The sequence below is a fragment of the Mus pahari genome, chromosome 8 (genome assembly GCF_900095145.1).
Source record: "Mus pahari chromosome 8, PAHARI_EIJ_v1.1, whole genome shotgun sequence".
Taxonomy (NCBI): domain Eukaryota; kingdom Metazoa; phylum Chordata; class Mammalia; order Rodentia; family Muridae; genus Mus; species Mus pahari.
In genome coordinates, this window is record NC_034597.1 from 52,631,599 (window position 1) to 52,652,302 (window position 20,704).

Sequence of the window (20,704 nt, forward strand, 5' to 3'; positions counted from 1 at the left end):
GCCAGCCTGGCATACATACTATATTAACCATTCCACAATTGTTACTTAGAAGAGAAAGTAAACAATAAAAAAAAAAAAAAAAAAAAAAAAAAAAAGAGTACTAGCCTAAAAAAGCAATTACACCTTACAGTTAATATGCTTAATTTCCAGAATAGACCGTGGTCTCAATTAACTCAGATAAGCATACCATATGACAAAAGCTATTTTTGTTAGTAAGAACAATTAAGAAATGGTATTGTGAGTTTACTCTGACTGGCAAAGCAAACATTAAGCATAGAGATGGATCAGAAACAATTTTAATGAAGACAATGAAAGAGAAATGATGAGTATCTTTTAAAAATACAACTGCAAATGTCACCTTTAAATTAGGCCAGCAATGAACAAAAAGAAACATCACTTGTAGTTTTCTATCAGTCTTGTAACTGAAACCAGAATTTTAACAGAGACTTAGTATTCACTTACCTCGGACTGAAAGAGGAAAAAAACATGTAGATTGAAGCAAGTTTAAATTAAACTTGTACAAGTCTACAAAACTGTATCACTTGAAATTACAAAGTCTAATTTCTAAAAGATACAGAACAGGATATTGTATCACTTTAAGAAATAAAAGTATGACTAGAAATATAAAAGTTTAAGGGTAAGAAAAAGAATAACAACATGTACATTTTCACCTCTGGCCTCTGTTGGTTCTAATGACTGACAACATGAAATATAGAATGTTTTTATTATAGTGAAGCTCACAATAATTCAGCCTTCTTTATTTGAGGCTACAAAAGGAAGATAATGTCCTCAAAGACATACTGTCAAAGAAATACTCCAAAGTGGCCAAATATATATCTGAATCTGTGGTACAAACAACTTAATTATTAGTTAAGTCTTCTTATTCTATTAGCTTAAAAGTATAAAAAAAGCACACATTTGTAGAATTTTCAACTCTAACGTGAAATTTCTTGAATAAAAATGAAATATAACACTATTGAATAAACAGTTAAAAAAGTCCAAAAACCACAAATATTTACTATTCTCTTAAGGATGCACTGAAAAGAAAGTATCTTTCAAAACGACCATTCCTCAAAGCACATATGGGAAGCCTTTCCACTTGTGTGCAAACTTCCTAGGCACTATGATTACACACTAACAGCACTCTGCAGTACAGCTAGCTGACAAGCAACAGCAATCATCCAACGTCAATTCAAGAGACAAGGACAACTGCTATGGTGGTGACACTTGCTTCTTCCCCCATGATACTCCTACTATTTAAAAAGCACCACTCAAGAAAAACATGCATCCAACTCTGAGAGAAAAAGTGCTTCTGTACACTTTATTTAACAAGTACAGTTGTATCATAGGATAAAATTATTTAAGAAGGAATTTAAAAAGGGTAAGGTGGAGAAAGAAGACAAAATTATTGTTTTGGTTATTAGAAAGGGAACCGACAATATATCTTAGAAAGTTAACACATTAACAGTCTTCACTTTCTAAGGCTATATTTAACTACTGGCTTATCAAATCTCTCTGAAGAGTTTTAACCGTTTATCAGTGAGTGCACAGACTTCCATAGTTGTACAAATTCCAATAAAAAAAAAAAAATCGTACTTTTGCTCACAAAATGCCCTGGCTTCCTCCCAGGCACACGACCTGAATATACTACTTAGAAAAACAACATCAACCAACTACCTCCTCTCACCAAAAGCCCCAAATAACCACCACCCCCCTGAGATTCAACCACTGGATATATAGCTTTGTGGTAGAGTGTTTGCTAGTACAAGGCCTTTTGTCTAGAATGGCAAAAAATAAATACAGCATTAAGTATTCAGCCAATATATATATTTTTCCCTTTCAGGAATTGATCTGGGGCCTTGCCATGTGCTCTACCACTTGTAATAATACTTCCTAGACCTAGCCTAAAAGAGTTAACAAAACCCACAGCTGAAGTATTGCCTGCTACAACAATCTGAGTTTCATCCCTGAAATATGTACAGTTGAATGTCCCAACTCCACTGTTCTCTGAACTCTGTGCATGTACCACCCCCACCATACACACAGTAATAAGATAAAAATTTAAAAATCACAAATATCGAAAAATTCCCACTGTATCTATGTTAAATATGTGTATTACAGCTAAATACTTGCGCCCAAAGTTATTAATCTACAAGATAAATAGGAATTTCTGTTAAAATATTTTAAAATGGTATTTATAGGACCTCAACTTTAAATGCAAGTTATCTTTCAACACTTTAAAAAACAAAATAACATAGATTAGAACTAGATATTAAATTTAAGTAATACCTCCTCTTAAAATTAAAAATTAAAAGTATGAAATGTAGCAATATAGTAAATTTAGGCATTTTGCAAAAACAATTAAAAAACTACAATCTTTTATCAAAATGAATAAAAATTTTTTCCACTTAAATTGTCAGTGAAGAATGTTAGAAATAAACTATTAAAAAATTCATAGGATAGCATGGTAATTCTGAATATACTTATTTAGTATGAAAGGTATTTGTAATATAATTTATAACATTGAGTTGCTTATTTTTGTTTTTTTTTTTCAAGTTTCTCCGTATAGCCTTGGCTGTCCTAGAACTCACTAAGTACAACAAGCCAGCCAAAAACTTACAGAAATCCTCCAGTCTTGCCTCTGAAGTACGGGGATTATAAGCATGTACCACCACCACCCAATTTATAATATTTGGATATATAGAAATAATAATGGATTAATTTTAGAAATCACATTTGAAAAATGCTGCATATTTTCTTTCAAATGATTATATCAAAATAGCAAAATAACATTAACCTAGTTAATATCTGATAATGAAATGTCCAAAGTGGGGTTCATAGTGCTGAGAACAGAAATCATATTTCAAAGTCATATTTAAAAAAAATTGAAGACTTAGAATTAACTAAATATTGCCTGTTGAAAAATGTCGATCAGAAAGCATCAGTTCTGATACATTAGGCCTTATTTGAAATAAATAAAAAATAAACAAACAAACAAGGGATATTTGTTACTTTTAGAAAACCACAGAATATATATACATGTACAAAACTGCTTCACATAAACATTTAAAATGTTCAAGTTAATTTTATTATTATTTAGCAAATCTTTGCAATACTTCAATTTTAAGGACCCTCATCAACAGATGTTAAATTAGCCCCATCCTAGTTTATTAAAATATTTCTTCATTGTAATGTAAATATCTCAGTAAGATAGAAATAATGATAGTACAACTGTACTTTAAGGGCAATTATTTTTCCTGAAACCCTGATCACGCCTTTAACTGAAAGTAAAAATACTATATTCAAGATATAACTAACCATAACTGGAGAACAATCTTAACTAAAACATTTAAATCAATTCAATAAATTTCTGTCCTCAAATTCTTACCTAATAAACCACATTTTAAGAGAGAATTGGAAAGATTTGCAAATTTGATTTACAACATGTCCTTTAAAGGGTGGTTAAAGGACACCTAATCATTTATAACTGTAACAGCTTTTATTATTAGCCAAATTAAGGTTTCTTACTGTATCAGAAGTGGTCAAGTATAAGGAAAATTTTAATATCTGTACTATCACTTTCAAAAGATACTAAATTATTTAACAAGCTAAATTTCCTATGTTCATAAGCCAGTTTATAATTGTAGAGAGAACAATAACATGATGTCAAATATTTGGTTCAAAGAATAAATTCTAAGACTCTCAGGTACATACATTTTAAACTCTAAATTCGAAACAACCACGCATTTAAATCATCACCTACACTATAACTCATATACTGCTTTCTCCCTCATTTAACTCATTAAAACGGTGTCAATTATCTGGATTAAAAGATATACACTCCATTTTCATCTTAATACTCTCTAACCTAAAAAACACTGGGTAAGATAGAGGAAAAGTTTATTCATTCTCCACACATCAAAACTGTTTTGTCATAACTTAAAAATCAGTTATAAAGACATTTTATACTTTGTATTTATTTTCAAAGTTATCAGATATAAATTCTGATTTCTATTTACCTCTTAACATTTCTATATTACCTCAATTATTAACAAATGTGCATTTCTGGATTATCTATCTCATAATATAAAAATTCAAACTCCAGTTTATTAACAATTTAATTTGGGTCTTGACACTCTAGCATTCTTAAACACACCTAAGAATGTGTTCTAAAATATTTAAACTATTTAAAGAAAAAGGTTTTATGGGCAGGAAAACTGTATTTTAGTCTTAAGATTAAATTGCACTAAAGAAAATAAAGGCTTTGAGATTTGTTATTCGTTATTTATATTTATATTCACAGTCAACAAAGAAAAGTAGTTATAGTTTAGCAAATGTCATTTTATTTAACAAGTATCACTAAACTTACGGCTAATACTTCATTAGAAAAGCACTAACCAAGCAATATTTAGTAATAATGTCAATCTCTCTCTCTCTCTCTCTCTCTCTCTCTCTCTCTCTCTCTCTCTCTCTCTCTCTCTCTCTCTCTCTCTCTCTCTCTCTCTCTCTCTCTCTTTCCTTCTTTCATTTTCTGAGACAGGGTTTCTCTGTATAGCCCTGGCTGTCCTGGAACTCACTTTGTAGACCAGGCTGGCCTCGAACTCAGAAACCCGCCTGCCTCTGCCCCCAAGTGCTGGGATTAAAGGTGTGTGCCACCACTGCCCGGCAATATATTCATTTTTATACCAGATTACCATCTAGGAAATAACAATTGTTTAAGCTGAACATTATCTGAAATGCTCAACTAAATAAAAAACCAAGTAAAAAACTGGACTATAATAAGTATTTGAGATTAAGGTAGTAGTTATCGAAAGTTTAAATGTTCTATAATTTTATCTTTAGACTGCCGTAACTTTTGATATTAACATGCATTGAGTATGTATGAGTAAAATACTTATTTCTGCTTAAGAAAGTAGGGCCTTTTCAGTTTCAACCAAACTGTGACTTGGTTAGGAAGGTACTTGAAATACTTCAAATTTTCTTAATTTTTAGACTCTACCTACTTCTCCACTTGTCAAACAGTCAAGTACTAAATTCCACTTGACTTTAAAACACTTTATTTTGTAAGAATAAAGCCCACTACATAATGAAATACTTTACATAGCACACTGTAGTAACAACCCTCAGGAAAAAGAAAAATCACCTTATAGACTTTGTTCTTTATTAGGGGGTGGGTGGGGGAAGGTAAGTTCAGATAGATCTACAACATAACTATGCTGTTAAAAATCTGGAATTTTAACAAGCCAGACACTTAAGATTCAGCCAATTCACAAGATTTCTGTTTATTCTTTACTTATTTATTTTAATTCATTCAAATGTTTCAGAATTACTATTAAGTCCAATTATATTACAAAGATATATGATGACAGGTTCTGAAAATTCGTTAGTATAAAGCAGACATATTGGCACATATTTACAATCCCAGCACTAAGGAAGAGGTTGAGGCAGAAAAATTAGTAGCTCTAGGCCAGCTTAGAATTCATAGCAAGTTCTTGGGTAGGCTGTAGAATTAAGAAAGAAAAATAAATAAACAAACAAACAACATTAGTTATACCTTAATCTCTTATTATATTCCAATGCATTACGTGGGCATTCATTCAAAGAAACTTTGGTTGTTTTCCAGAATTGGTACTCTTCTAACAGTTAGAATCTGCAATAAAAATGGCATGTATTACTGCATGAAGACACTCAACAGATAAATATCTCCTGTAGTTCCTTCCAGTTGATCTAATCCATCTTGACAATGCTCAAAGAACCACTGTTCTGAAAATGTTTTTAGAACAAAAAATAACTTATTAAGAACAAGTAATAGGCATTATCACCTAAAGCCTCTTCAAAAAAAAAAAAAAAATCAGGTAAGTTTCTGCTTTCATTTCTCTGTATGACATTCATTTTCAAAGTAGCTATGAAAGAACTGAGAAAGAGTATAAAAAATATTCTTTGTAATTCTAAAATCTGTATGGCTTAAAAGTATACAAGGATAAAGATAAAATTTGACTACCTTTCCCCTAAAATTACTAAATGAATCAATGACAAATTACTATTATTCTCACCTTTAGTATTCCTACACTCGAATGAACATTTCCAAATCTTTTATTACAGTTCTACCAATTTAAAAATTTTAAACAAATGAGAAATAAATGGGCCACTACTAGACTAACCTTTTAATGCTTCCAAATAGAGGTGAAAATGCAACTTTATTTATTTTTTTCATTTGTTCCACCCTTTCTGAATCTTAATGACTTAACAGGTAACAACTATATTAAAAGAACAAATTATTAAATTACCAAAGGGGTAAATATACTACATATGAACCATAATGCTTTGTAGGAGTTTTCTACTTTTATTTAAGAGTGGCTGAAGCGAGAAATAAATAATGAATACCAAAAGCCCCTTTATGTCTGTTGCTAAATATTTGTTTAATGGGAAAAACGCATATTTTTCAAACGATAAAGTATTTTTTTTAATTTGAGTGCACTGAAATATAGGTACTACAACCTTAAAAATAACAAAACAATTAAAAACTAAATGTTAAATTTTCATATAGTAATATATGTTTTTAAGTAGTATAAGAATACTAGATAATAAAGAACAAAAGTTTTGGATATTAAATGTTTATGAGTGAAAGAAAAATCTCAAAGTAAAACGTATTTATTAGTTTACTGTTTATACGTAGAAAACATTACAAATCTTTCCTGTGTGACATTTCTTTGCTTAAACAAGACAGGCTTAAATAAGAGCACATTAGATTCAAAACTTCGAGAAAAGTATTAAGAATAAATCACACACACACACACACACACACACACACACACACACGTATTTATTAACTCCATTACTTGAAACCTGTCTCAAAGAAAAATCCATTAAAGCATCTTATATAAAGGCAAAAAACCCAAAAAACTTAACTACTAGAAAGCATTATTTACAGAATTTATGATCATTTGTACATACTAACAATCAGATATTACATAATAGCAACATTTTAAAATAGACATTATCACTCTTAAGACAATTAAGACATGGTTTAAGGTTCTATAGTGTAATCTCTTGAAAGTAAATGCTTTATTTCATTTTTCAACACTTAGTTGAAATAAAGTGGTATTTTATTACTGATTTCCTTTAGTTTTATGAGATTTCAGACCACAAAATTACAGCAAATCAAAATTTGAACTCTAATTATATGCTAAAATTAATTGCAAAACATATAGTTTTTAAATTTTGTGCAATTAAAAAAATAAAAAGGGTAAACTATGCATAGTCTTACAATTCTAAAATGTGCTGTTCTAATTATAATCATACTGTTTCTCATAAAAGGGGTTAAAAGGAAATCAACATGGGGATTAAGTGTCATTAAACAAAAGAAAATAAAAAAGACAAAAGCCCTTTTAAGGTTAGAAATATCTTACGATTTGAGATTAACTTTATTTCCAATAACTGTAAATTTAAAATCTAGTTGTTGAAGGCTTATTGAAGAAATATTCAATATAGTCTGGAAATTCCTTTCTGTAAACTCAATCACCTGACCAATAGTTCTAGACTGAAGACTTTGTCAACATACTTTTTGGTTACTAAACACAAATAAATACACGAATAAGACTTGTACACAAGTCTTCAGGAAACAAAAATTAAAAAGCAGCACACAAAAGAGAAGAAAACATGGGAATTAGAACATGAATACTACCTTGAAATTTTATCCTTAGATTTGGTTCCTAATAAACATTAAAACAGATACTAATTTAATGGTATATAAAAACTTGAGGATAAATTTTGTAAATGTACACTGAAGACAAGTTAATAGGCTTTTTTTAATTGTCTAAAATTAGACCTTTAATTGGAACTAGTATAAAGAACAAAACAAATGAAAATCAATGCTACTAGGGAAACTGATACTTTTGTTCCCACTCTCCTACAATAGTAAATGGAGTGCCGGGAGAACTCTATCAGCACCATTCTTCAGTGCTGTTTTCCTGTGGTAATAAATAACTTTTGCATCTTTCACGAAAGAATAGAAAATTAGAGTAATCAGTTTCTGGAAAAAAACACAGATAACTGCATATAAACATTTAAATAAGTAGGTATATTATTTATTGGAATTCTCCCTTCTACCTAGTAGTACATAAAACATGAAAATATTTTGAATGTTGTGAAATTTATTTAGGTGCTAGTGTATTCTAAATTATTACAAAAATTAGTTTAAATAAATAATACAAATTAAAGAAAAAAGAAAAAAATCTTCAATTATGATATATTTTACATATATCATAATATAATACAAATCCCATAAATGGAAGTGTCAAAAAAATAATTTAAAGATTTCTTCTACTCCCATAATTCTCTTCCAGTCACATAATTTGAATAAAAATTAAAATGCAAAAACAAGCCAACCGTAAAAAGCAAGACACGGTTTACATGATTACATGAAGAATAGAAATGAGATCTATAATTTTAGTAAATCAAATTTTATAGATAATTTTAGGAAAAGATCCAAAATAAACAGATTCTGAAAAAAAAAAAAAAAGATTATGGGTTTAGTAAACGTAATTATCATGAAAATAATACAAAATAGAATGTATTTATTATAAATTAATTTACAGCCCATACATTTATGAAAATGTTTTCATTTGAATATTTCTAACTGCATGTTTGTCTTGAAATAATGCCTCAAAATTTCAATTATTTGTAAGATATAAAAAATGTAAAAGTTCCTTTCAAAATCATCTACTCTTTGAAAACCACACCCTGTCTGTTATCAAGATGGAATTAAAAGGAATGACAAGCAGGGTAATAAATATTGACGCCTGTCTCAAGTAACACTAAACAAAAACTAACTGAAATCAATCAAATAAACCAACACATATCCACTACTCCATAGAACACATTCTCTTATAATGAATTTGTAAAAGGAATGCATTAATATATATGCTCACCTGTGCATATTTACTTATTATATTCTCAACTAAGAAACATAAATGACTTGTAAACTAAACTTTTAAATCCACTGCAAAGGCCAAGTTAGAAAACATTTAAAAACAGATTTGCAAAGTTCTAAGAATACATTCAATTTCTACAAAAAAAATGTAGAACAGATAATTTAAAGTTCACTGAAATGAACAGAAATGAAATGAAAGAAACAATTCTCCCATACTATGTATCCAATAAATACTCGAAGGCTGAGACGGAAAAATTTTATCAAAGGAAAAACCAAACACCTTAGATCCTTCCTTCGGAGAAGTTTTCAACCAATGAAGAACAGAAATGCTTTATAACTGCAAGAGCAGAAATACAGTTTTCTGAAAACAACCCCTTTAGTTTTATATTTAAATATATATTTCAGAACCATTTGAAAGGCATTTACGGAAGAAACAACTCTATTATATACTAACTTAGAAAAAAAACTCCGATTTTACATTTTGTATCTATTTGAATAGTTCTCTGACTAAACATAGTTTTTCGGTAGGTCAAGAATTATCAGCTCCGGGATCAACATTCAAACCCCCCAGTCCCGCTTCCTTCCAGCCAATCAGTGGGTAAGAAGCCCGGCGTTTGGGAGCTCCGTTAGACTCAATTTGAAAAACATCACATTGAGCTCCTACTCTTGTGGAAGGGATCTAAATGAGGGCGGGTCCCCCAGTTTTCCCAGACACACACCAAATCCAGGGTTCTGATAAAATTCCAGAGGGAAAAAGCTTTCTGTAGGGGGCCTGCTCCGAATAGCAAGTCACCGAGGGTCCCCGGAAGCCTGAGTCCTCAGCGAATGACCTAGAAGCTGCAAAGCATCTGCAGAGGATCCCTAAGGCTTGTTCGTGCGACCCTCCCGCAGAACGACCCAAGAGCTAAGGGTTAATCTAGGGGTTAAGCGGGAGGAAAGCGACACAAGAGTTTAACGTGGACTCTTCACAAAGACTAGTACCTAGCGAGCATTAACTAAAGTCAAAGCTGTCACTGGCCCATTCAAGACCTGTCGACTCTGGGTTGACAAAAAGCCAACAGCCAACGAAGAAAAAAAAAAAAAAAAAAAAGAAAAGAAAGAAAGAAACGAACCCCCCAAAGGAAAGAACTCCGCTTTCTTCCGCCTCAGCGTCAAGAGTTCCCAAGCAAAGTTGAGGACTGCAAAATGACCGTTAAATCGTAGGTGCAAAGGCTTGTCCGCAGGAGACACCAAGTTCCACGCTACTTTTCCTCGAGACGCTGCGTTTCAAGGACCGGAGAAGGAAAAAGTCGTCTAAGAGCGCGACGCCAGGAAATCGCGAGCTCGCAGCCCCGTCCTTCCCTTCACCCCGACACCCCTCCCCCCCCTCGAGAGAGAGAGAGGGGGGACCGCCGGGAGAGCAACGACAAAATGACCCAGCTGGATGCGGCCATCCATCCATCCGCCGCGCCCGGGGGCCGGGACCAGGACCGGGACCGGCCGGCGCCGCCACTTCCCCGCGCTCCGCAGCGCACCTCGGGGGCCGCGGGCAACCGTCTCTCCGGCGACCCAAGTTTCCCGGCAGGAGACGGCCTGCGCCCCGGCCGCCGTGCACAGCGGGGAGGGCGGGCGGGCGGGCGGGCGGCCGCCTGTCCCGGGGCGCGAGCGGACCTGCCGCGCCGGCCTACCTCCCCGGCCGCTCGCGCTGACAGGTCGGGCGGCGGCCGCTCGGCCGCGTCCCGCTCAAACCGCGCCTCCCCTCCCCCAGCTCCGCGCTCCCGCCACCCGAGCGCGGCCGGACGCCGCCCACCCGAAGACACCCAAGTTACAGCGGCCGGATCCCCCGGGGGAAGCTTCTGCCGCCAAAGTGAGGGCAGACCCCCGAGCCCCGTCCCTGTTCCCCTCACGGTCCTCCGGTCCCATCGCGGCCGCCTCCCGAGACCCTCTTCGCTACTTGAGGCTCTTACCGACTGCGCCGCATCTGGCGAAGCCCCGCCGACTGCCCTTTGGTCTAAGTTAAATTTTTTGATGATTTTTTGGGGGGTTTTCCGGCGCGATCCTAGCGTCGCGCTACGCTCGGACAGGTTATCCCTTCCCTCCCGCTAGATTGATGAGATCAGGCATCACTCGAAAATGGCGCCGAAAGCGCTGAGACTCCTCATTCAAATTCGTTAGAGCCAACCCCGCCGCCCCGGGGCATGCCGGGAACGCGGGCCGGCTCCACAGCTGTCCCTGCCTCCCCCCACCCGCCCCCGCGCGACCCCGCTGCGCATGCGGAAACTCCTACCTCCCTCTCCCCCCCCCCGGCACATGCGCAGGACCGTCGTGGCGCAAGGCTCTCTACTTCCTCGGTTCCAGTCCCCGTTGGGTCCTGCGCTTGTTGTGTGCGTGCCTGCGTGGCCCCTGTGCGGCCGTGGAGGTGGTCAGCTTTCGGACGCTACTCCGGTGACACACTAGTGATGAAACAAATCAGGGTCTCTCTTAACAGTTTCGTAAAAACAAAACAAAAACCGTTAACTAAACTCCAAGCCACCGAGTGCGCCTTTGAACCCTGGGTGGCCACTCAGGAACTTAAAGCCGCGCATCGCCGTCGCGCTCTCGACCTCCTCCAGCGCCTCCCAGATCTGTCACACCTAAGCCTAGAACCACCTCACGAGGTAGGAATTTTACGGTTCAATCACAGGACCAGCGGGCGGCTGTCACACCCGGACGATTCCCTCCACCCCAGACCTCGAGGCGTGCGACCCGCCCACTATGCACAAGCCTTTGGATTCTGAACTGGAGATTTCGGTTCTGGATTGGAGCCGAAGATGTACAATCTTTTGGACGTCACTAGGGTACTTTTCCAAAAGAAAAAAAAAATTACTGCTAGAGTAAATTATGGACTCGCCAGAGAGGTTTCCCGTTGTATGAAGCCCTGAAAAAGTTGTTAAGAGCCACTGGGTATTGATAATGTGGTACACATTGTATCAAACGCTTTGTGGATCAGGCGTCTCACTGCCCACAACACCTCTATGAAGTAGGTATTAGTTTTGTTTTATGTCTGATGATACCTGATGTTCCGATTAGAAATTCTGCCGTCTTACAGCTAGTGAGAGCAAGCTAGGTAAACCGCCTTTAAAAATGACTCTATAACAGGACAAAAAAAATGATGAAGTTAATATTTTAATTTTTCTTACAAAATCATCTTTTGATCCTTTGCTTGCAAGACATCGTCCCGTCCACTACGCTAATTAAGATGAAGTTTTTAAAAAGAAAAACTGCCATTGCTCCTGTGTTTCGTTATGTTTTCCTTGATTCTCATGGATTTTTAAAAAATGACTTTGTGTGTTTTATTTACATGTGTGTATGTGCATCTTATATGTGCCTTCAAACATGAAGAGAGGAGGGATTTCCTGGAACTATGCTAAAACTAAGCCTGGGCTCTCAGCAAAATCAACAAGTGCTCTTAACTGCTGAGCTATCTCTCCAGCCCTGTCAAATATTGTTTTCCAAAAAGAACCCAACAGTTTAAAAATCAGGGATATTATTATGTTTGCTCTAGTTTTTATTATAAAAACTTGTGATAAATCGTAACTTTAAAAAATATCTTCTTTATGGCGTTGAGGCTGGCCTAGAACTCAATTTTGTAGCCCAGGCTTCAGTCTCTTGAGTGCTGGGATTACAGGTTTGTGCCACCACACCCTGCAGAATTGTAACTTTTGACATTAAAAAAAATATACATCTTGTTATCATATCCATTAAAACAGTGACTATGAAACTTAAGCACTAAAGAGGAAGTGCACTGGAGAAGGCGTCCATGGTTTGCATTAGTGAGGAACAACTGGAAAAGGACTTTAGCAACCAGATCAAGACCGACATGTTCAGCTATCTACATTTGCTCCGACTAAAACTTGTATGGCGATCTCATTTAGAATATTTAAGTCCCATTTTGTTTAAAATCTTAACAAATCATAAATCCTTATTGAGTCATTAAAATGGGAGAAACCAAAATCAAGTAACAAAGTTTTTGTGCGTCAACAGAAAGCCAATGGGGAAAATTATCTTTCCACCACAAGAGGGTGCAAATTCCCGAGTTAAATTTCAAAAGGAAAAAAAGGAGATTTTTCTATCAGATCATCACTCTCGGGATTTAAAAACTTGGAAGAGTATCCAATCTGAATTTTACAACTCCAAAACATGACACACCTTATGAGACTAATGAACCCTACTCTTTAGGTGGTAACTAGTATTTTGGTACCAGGGTGTACATTTCCATCTGTATTTTAGAATGGCCCAATCCTCTCTGTCTGCCCACTTCCACCCTCTCAGTTTAAGTCTCTGTATACACCGATACTCTGTATACTCCTGTCAGAGAGTAGGACCCAAGCTGCGTTTAAAATCTGGGATGCAATCACCAGCCAGCGAACAGTAAATGTGGATACTGTGGAAAACAAGTCTTGAAATCTCAGGGCTTCCCCCCCCCCCCCCCCCCTCCTACTGTTTCACGAAGGATTTGCAACGCATAGAAAAAATGCTTCATGATATAAACTTAGTTAGATAAGGCTGTAAAAGCATCCTCATTCAAGAGAGACTCAACATCAGAATCAGAAACCATTTTGAACAGTAACTTGAAAACAGCAGATTGTTTAAAAACTGTTNNNNAGTAAATGTGGATACTGTGGAAAACAAGTCTTGAAATCTCAGGGCTTCCCCCCCCCCCCGCCCTCCTACTGTTTCACAAAGGAAGTGCAACTAATGGAACACTGGCTTCAGGATATTAACTTATTTAGTTAAAACTGTAAAAGCATCCTCATTCAAGAGAGACTCAACATCAGAATCAGAAACCATTTTGAACAGTAACTTGAAAACAGCAGATTGTTTAAAAACTGTTTAGCGGTTTGCAGGTTTGGGTTTGATGGTCTGGCGTTCTGTTTTCTCCTAGATAGGTCCCTCTACATAGCTCTGGTTGTCCTGGAACTCACGATGTAGAACAGGTTGACCTCAAATTCAGAGCTCTACCTGTTGCTTTCCCAGTACCACTGTACCCAGTTTTCAGCACCCTTTTATGTTCCTGTTGTTTCTTTCATCAGAAGTTCCTTTTATGTGCAGCATTCATAATTGCTTATACAGTTTATATGATGGATGCAAGATGATTGAACAAACCCACAGCCCCTCTTCAGTTTCAGCCTACAGCACTCTCCTGTAAACAAAGCCCTTCTGGTTTCCCTACTTACTATTCATTATCTACATGAGTACATTTGATTTCCTGTTTTTCCACTTCTGTATTTGCTTATTCTCATTTATGATATCCATCTACAAATATTTTTCAAAATTAAGATTTTTTATATGCGTATTTTGCCTATGTACATCATGTTATGTCTGGTGCCTTTAGAGGTCAGAAGACAGACAGTATCAGATCCTCTGGAACTGGAGTTGTAAGCCAACCTGTGGGTGCTGGGAACCAAACAAAGATCCTGTACAAAATGCACAAGTGTTCTTAAGCCCTGAGCCATCTCCAGCCACTCCGCTCACATTTCTATTTGTATATTTGTGTACTGTTTTTCTGAATCACCTACTTAGGGTAGGTTACATATACCATTGCCTTTCACCTCTAAGGTTAAACTATATAATTATTTTGATATTCAAATTGCTTATGTGTAACTAGTAGAAACACTTCCCTTTGTGGCTTCTGTTAACATTACTTCATTTTTATTTTTAAAAAGCACTCCCTTAGTTGCTTGTATAATGAGATAGTACATTTTTATCTCTTACTTAAGTTTGCTTTTCCATGGAATAAGCCTTTTCCTTTTTAAAAGGCCTGTTTCCATGTTAGTGGAAAATGATCTTAGGGACCAAGGTTCAGTATGCTTACTGGTACTGGAGTATCTGCTTCTTGCAGCTTGTAGGAGACAGTCCTGAGAAATATATTTGTGTGTATGTGTGTGTGTGTGTGTGTGTGTATGCTCACAAATATTTATACACAGATCTTGTAATTTGTAAAGGATATAAATTTAATTTTAACTTACATATAGTTGAAAGACAACTACAGTGACATAAAAGTTCTGGATAAAAGAAATGAAATCCCAGCCCTCAGAGGCGGGCAGGCAGGCTTCCATGAGCTCAAGGCATCTGGTCTATAGAAGGAGTTTTAGGACAGTCAGGGCTACACAGGAAACCCTGGTCCTGAAAAACTGAAAGGGGTGGGGGGAGGGGCACGGGGAAGAAATGAAGTCACACCCACACCATCAATTCATATAGTTTTCATGTTCCCTTTTAGTCAGTGTCTATATACATAATTATATAGTTTCATAGTCCTCTTAATCCCTTTTCACTTAACATGCCATAAACATATGAGTTACTATATAATTTTCACAATCTTTATTTTAGATTGCTCTGAGATATATCATTAGAATTTTCTATTCCTGGACATTTAGCTTATTTCTAGTTTTTGGCATTAAGATTCTGAAATGAACATTTTTATACATATGCCCCTTTTAATTTAATGTTTTATCAATTGATTGGAAGATTTCTGAGAAATAAACTCTTTGTGGGTTTTAATATATGTTCTCATACAGGATGGAACAAACATTTACCAGAATTCAAACTAGAATTGGAGATGGAGACAAAAAAGAGTAATCTCTTTTAGTAGACACTTGAATATACAGTGAAAGATAAAATTTCCAAATACTTATATCCTAAAAATAGAGGAAGATCATGCAATCCATGGGTAACACAGGAAACTTAAAGGAGGTAGTAATTAGACTGTGTGTCGAACGAAGCTTGGTAGAGAACACACTGGGATTAGAATAAATTGTGTTAGTATATAATGTAAAGGAGAGGTAGCCCATAGAAGGCATTTTAAGTAGAATCATTAGAGTGTAAGAAGATGGAACAGTTGAGAAGAACCTGGCATTTCAGACAGCTGGATAGTCTGCTATAGTTTGTAGCTTGGGTATCTTTGAAAGCAAAGAGCAAAGTCAGCCTGCTCAACTGGATAGAGGTTAGACCATTAATGGTTTTATGTGCTATTTTTATATTGATACAATTGGAAAATCTTAAATTAATTTGGTTGGTTTTTGTTTTTGCTTTTGTTTGTTTGTTTGTTTCTGAGACAGGGTTTCTCTGTGTACCCTGGCTATCCTGGAACTAGCTCTGTGAACCAGGCTTGAACACACAAAGATCCACCTGCCTCTGCCTCTTGAGTACTGGGATTAAAGGCATGGACCACCACTGCTCTGCCCAATCAACATGAGATCTGTATTTTAGAAATTTACTTTCTAAATGAAGGGCTGGAGAGGTGGCTCAGAGGCTATGGGGGCATAATTATTGCTCTTGCAGAGGACCTGAGTTCAGTTCCTCCATTGTTTTGTAAAAGTAAATAAACACATAAATACTTCCATCTCAGCATTGCATTCACATAGACATACAAATACATACACATAATTAAAAATAAAATGAATCTTTGAGAGAAACCCACAAAATTTTCTTAATGAGATTACTCAGAGAACAGAGAGATGTGGAGAAACTCCTTTGGAGAGAACTGTCCAGGCAAACTATTGAGCACTTGAACTTGGAGAAGAGGAGGCAACAAGAATGAAATAAGGTATACAAGAAAAGGAATTATTAGTTCAGCATGCAGGTAAACATTCCTAGGTAACTAGCACTTACTCTGTGCTGCATGGAGTTTTTATTTTTGTTAATTGTCAAGTATGTTAAGGGTGAATAAAACAACCACACTTTTTCCTCCTATGGTCTAGTCTAATGAGTAAAAACACATTACTAATCTTACAAATCACAACTCTCAGCAGTAACAAGAAAGTACAGGGTGTTGTGAAAACCTTGCAATACGGGGGAGCTCACACTGGATATAAATCAGGTTTTTTTGGTGGGGAGGGAGGCATGCAAAAGTGCCATAGAGTGAGTGCATTTGGAGGCCAAAGAACCACGTGGTTTTTGGAATTGAACTTAAGTTGTTAGGTTTGGCAGCAAGCACTTTACCCACTGAGCCATCTCTCTGACTAAACAAACACCCTACCAGAATGTCCAAAGATAGCTGTGTCTTCATCTCTGGAACCTAAATACATAACCACACCATGTCAAGAGAGAATTCAAGTTCTGTTTGAAAGTAAGATCACTGGTCTAAAACTCTATTATCCTAGATTATCTGAGTAGACCCCATCACTATAGGTTTTTAAGTGTGGTAGAAGAAGCATCAGAGAGGTGAAAAAGGCACAACCAGGTTTTGCTGGTTTGAAGATGGAAGGTTTGGAGCCAAGGAATAGCTTGTGAGCTCTAGAAACTAAAAAGGGGTTTCATAGAGCCTTCGGAGGGATCACAGCTCTGCCGTCTTAGCTTTGTGATACTGAGACTCATTTTGGATTCCTGACCTTCAAAATTGTTTACAGCCATTAACTTTATAATTGTGTAACTGCACAACAATAGGAAACATGTAACCAGCCATTGTCTTTGTTTGTTTTTAAAGCATTTATGTGTATTATGTGTCATGGGGAGGGGGACTCACATTTGCCAAATGCATATGGAGTCAGAAGACAACTTGGAGAAGTTGGCTCTCTCCTCATACCATGTCAGATCCAGGGAATCAAGCTAAGGTCATCAGTCTTGGCAACAAGTGTCTTTACCCACCAAGCCACCTCATTGGCCAGCAAACTGCCATCTTCTATGTATTATGTGGCTGTGATAGAAAAATGTGGTAGAAAAAAAAACAGTCAATACTAAGTATTGTAGTGTACTGATTTGCTTATAGAAATTCATAGGTTATTTTTTTTAAAGATTTATTTATTTATTTATATGTAAGTACACTGTAGCTGTCTTCAGACACTCCAGAAGAGGGAGTCAGATCTCGTTAAGGATGGTTGTGAGCCACCATGTGGTTGCTGGGATTTGAACTCTGCACCTTTGGAAGAGCAGTCGGGAGCTCTTACCCGCTGAGCCATCTCACCAGCCCAAAATCTTTTTTTTTTTTAGGTTTTTCGAGACAGGGTTTCTCTGTGTAGCCCTGGCTGTCCTGGAACTCACTTTGTAGACCAGGCTGGCCTTGAACTCAGAAATCCGCCTGCCTCTGCCTCCCGAGTGCTGGGATTAAAGGCGTGCGCCAGGTTATTTTTTTAAGATTCTTTTTTTAAGGTCTACAAAGTATCAAATCTCAAGATGAAGAACTGGTTAAATATAGCATCTATTCTACCACTGAAATTATATACCCAGAGATCACACCGTAATTTGTCAGTAGGAATATGGAGAACTTTTCCTGTAAAATCTCATCTAAGTATTCTAATCCTGTGAATACTCATCTAAGTATTCTACTTAAATTTTAGATTTATTTTAGACTGATATTTAGTTTGTTCAAATAACTTAGATTATTTCTCCCCTATAGCAAATATCCCTTTCTTAGAAAGAAATCCTTCTCAGAAGGTATTTATATAGTATGGTGCCCAGTATGCCTTGGCTATGTAAGAGACATATGGCATGGTTTCCTGCCCCTGGAATGGAGCCAGCAGGGCATGGGTCTCCACAGGTATTGATGATTGCTGTGGGCGTAAGGTTTGTTTGTATAATAATGTACATATTTTCACATTCCTCCTTCAAGGAATATCCTTTCTGCCAAGGTTAATATCTCTGTGATAATTAGAGACAGTTAGAGTCCAGGAGAGGATGGCATGTCTATGTCTCAGCAAAATGGTAGAATGCTGTGACCTTACAGCTGTGAAAGTCAGGACAGCCCCGAAGGCTGTGGGAAAGAACACTGAAAACATGAGTTTGGAAATACATAATTTCTCAACTATGTAAACTATAAGGATGCAATGTGAATTGTATAAGGAGCTTTACAGATCTAAAGGAACAGAGACTGCTTGCGCTATGAGCCAGTTGTCAGAAAGAGACTAAGGAAGGAGATAAAGAGATAAGGAGTGGTAGCTGCAAGGCAAGATCCCACCTAGTTTTGTTTGTCTATGCTTACAAAGTGGATTCTAGAGGGCCAGCCTGGTCCAGGCGTGGTTGGAATAGTAATTTCAGGGTGGGGTCCCACTCAGCTATCTTATTGTCTATATGCTTGCAGTCTCTGAGCATCAAGGGGCTGAGGTCAAGGGATGTTGATTCATGGGAGAATCAAAAAAACTGAGGTGGATTGAAAGACTGAATGGGTATGTAAAATAAAAAGTGGGCTTTTGATCTGCAAGAGAGGTTTTACAGTAGTAAGAGCTGTCTGTAGCAGAGCAGAATACAGAGAGCAAGCTGGCAAGCTGTCTTGAGCAGAATATAGGCCTTCAGCTTGGACCCACAATTTGACTTTATTTGTTTTTGCCACTCCTAGAAATCCCTTCCTGAGAACCCCTCTCTAGGGTGAGGTGGGTCCGTGGCAATATGGGATTGTATGCTTTCTCCTGTGGCAGGGGCAGATGCAAGTGTGTGAACCTACTTGTCGAAGCCAGAGGCCAACACTGGGTGCCATTATTTGGGTTTGGGTCCTGGCCACTGTTTTCTTTTTCCTTTCCTTTCCTTTTCTTTTCCTTTTTCTTCTTTTTTCTTTTCTTTTCTTCCTCCCCTCCTCCCTTCCTTTCTTCCTAGCTTGAAACTAGCCCCAGGGATATACCCATTTCCACTTCCCCAATGTTGGAATACAACTGCACATGCCTGTGTTGTTTTTAATGTGAGTTCTGGGTACAGAAGTCATGTCCTCATGCCTTCAAGGCAAGTACTTTACCAGCTGAGCTATCTCTGTAGATGATCATATTAAGAGAACATATTGTTTAGGTGTAGATTTATTGTGTAAGTTGGATAGATTTGTTTCATGAAACACCAATGTGCATACTTTACCTTTTGTCATGTGACTTCTAAAGTTGACTAGACTAAGTTGCACAGTGGTGGTGGGTATTTACATACGTGCCAGGAAGTATATTTCTGTCTTGGGAAATTAACCTTGCATTGTTTATAGCCCTAGTTTCTAGAAGTGCAAATTCATATCTACAGCATTTCCAACTCTAATTCTGTTCAGGATACAGGCCTAAGAGTTCTTTATTTATCTTTTCCTGTATGTGTCATCTTGCCTTAATTTATTTACTACAAACCGCCATGGACTGTAGTTAAATTCATTTAAAATTAAAAATTAAGATTTGAAGGCTAATTAACTTTTTACTCTCCACAAATAAGAATAACTTAAAAGGGGATGAGCTCATTTTTTTTTCAGTTATTTACTTTCTAAAGTTGATGTGGAAATGCTGACTTTGGACAAGGCAGTAAACAGTGCTTTGTAAACACTGCAATGTAATGTAATGTAATGATGTAATGTAATATAATGTAACCCTCGTGAGAAACTAGAAGGGACTTAGCTTATTTGGGTTTGGAACCACAGAATCCTAGAGTTAAAACATACCCCTTTCTCACTGAACCTATTGTCCAAGTAGCCCCTGAAGCTATGAAAACAAACATGTTCCACATGTCCCCCCCCCACCCCTGGTTAGACTGTAATTTAGCAGGACAAGACCCCTCTCAAAAAGTGATAGCCAGATTTATATATGTTCTGGAATATATCCTAACAGTTGGTACTCCCATCTATTAAAATTCCTGTATTTGTGGAAGCAAATTTAGACTCATAAATAATAAAAATGAATCTGTTCTTGTCAATTTATTTAAAAAAAAAAATTGAGGCCCTTAAGTACTGTCACTCGTGTGGTCCGCTGTCAGTCTTGGCACCCTGCACTTTGATAAAGCTACCCTGCTACTTTTGTAAAACTAAAGTTTTAAAAAACGGAGGGACAAAAGGTGCTTGCTGTCCAACCAGACCACCTGAGCTTCATC

General features: G+C 36.8%; 1 long non-coding RNA gene across 2 annotated transcripts in view; it reads right to left on the reverse strand.

Moving 5' to 3' along the window:
- LOC110325192 overlaps positions 1–20,704 on the reverse strand; it is a 50,002-nt gene that overhangs the window by 8,469 nt on the left and 20,829 nt on the right. Inside the window, exons 1-2 of one of the 2 annotated variants that reach the window (XR_002380725.2) lie at positions 10,879–11,080; positions 5,555–5,650 (exon numbers count right to left, since the gene is read on the reverse strand). This is a non-coding gene — a long non-coding RNA (uncharacterized LOC110325192). Of the gene's footprint in view, positions 1–5,554; positions 5,651–10,878; positions 11,081–20,704 lie in introns of those variants that run through there. The other variant, XR_003844381.1, reaches the window with a different exon arrangement.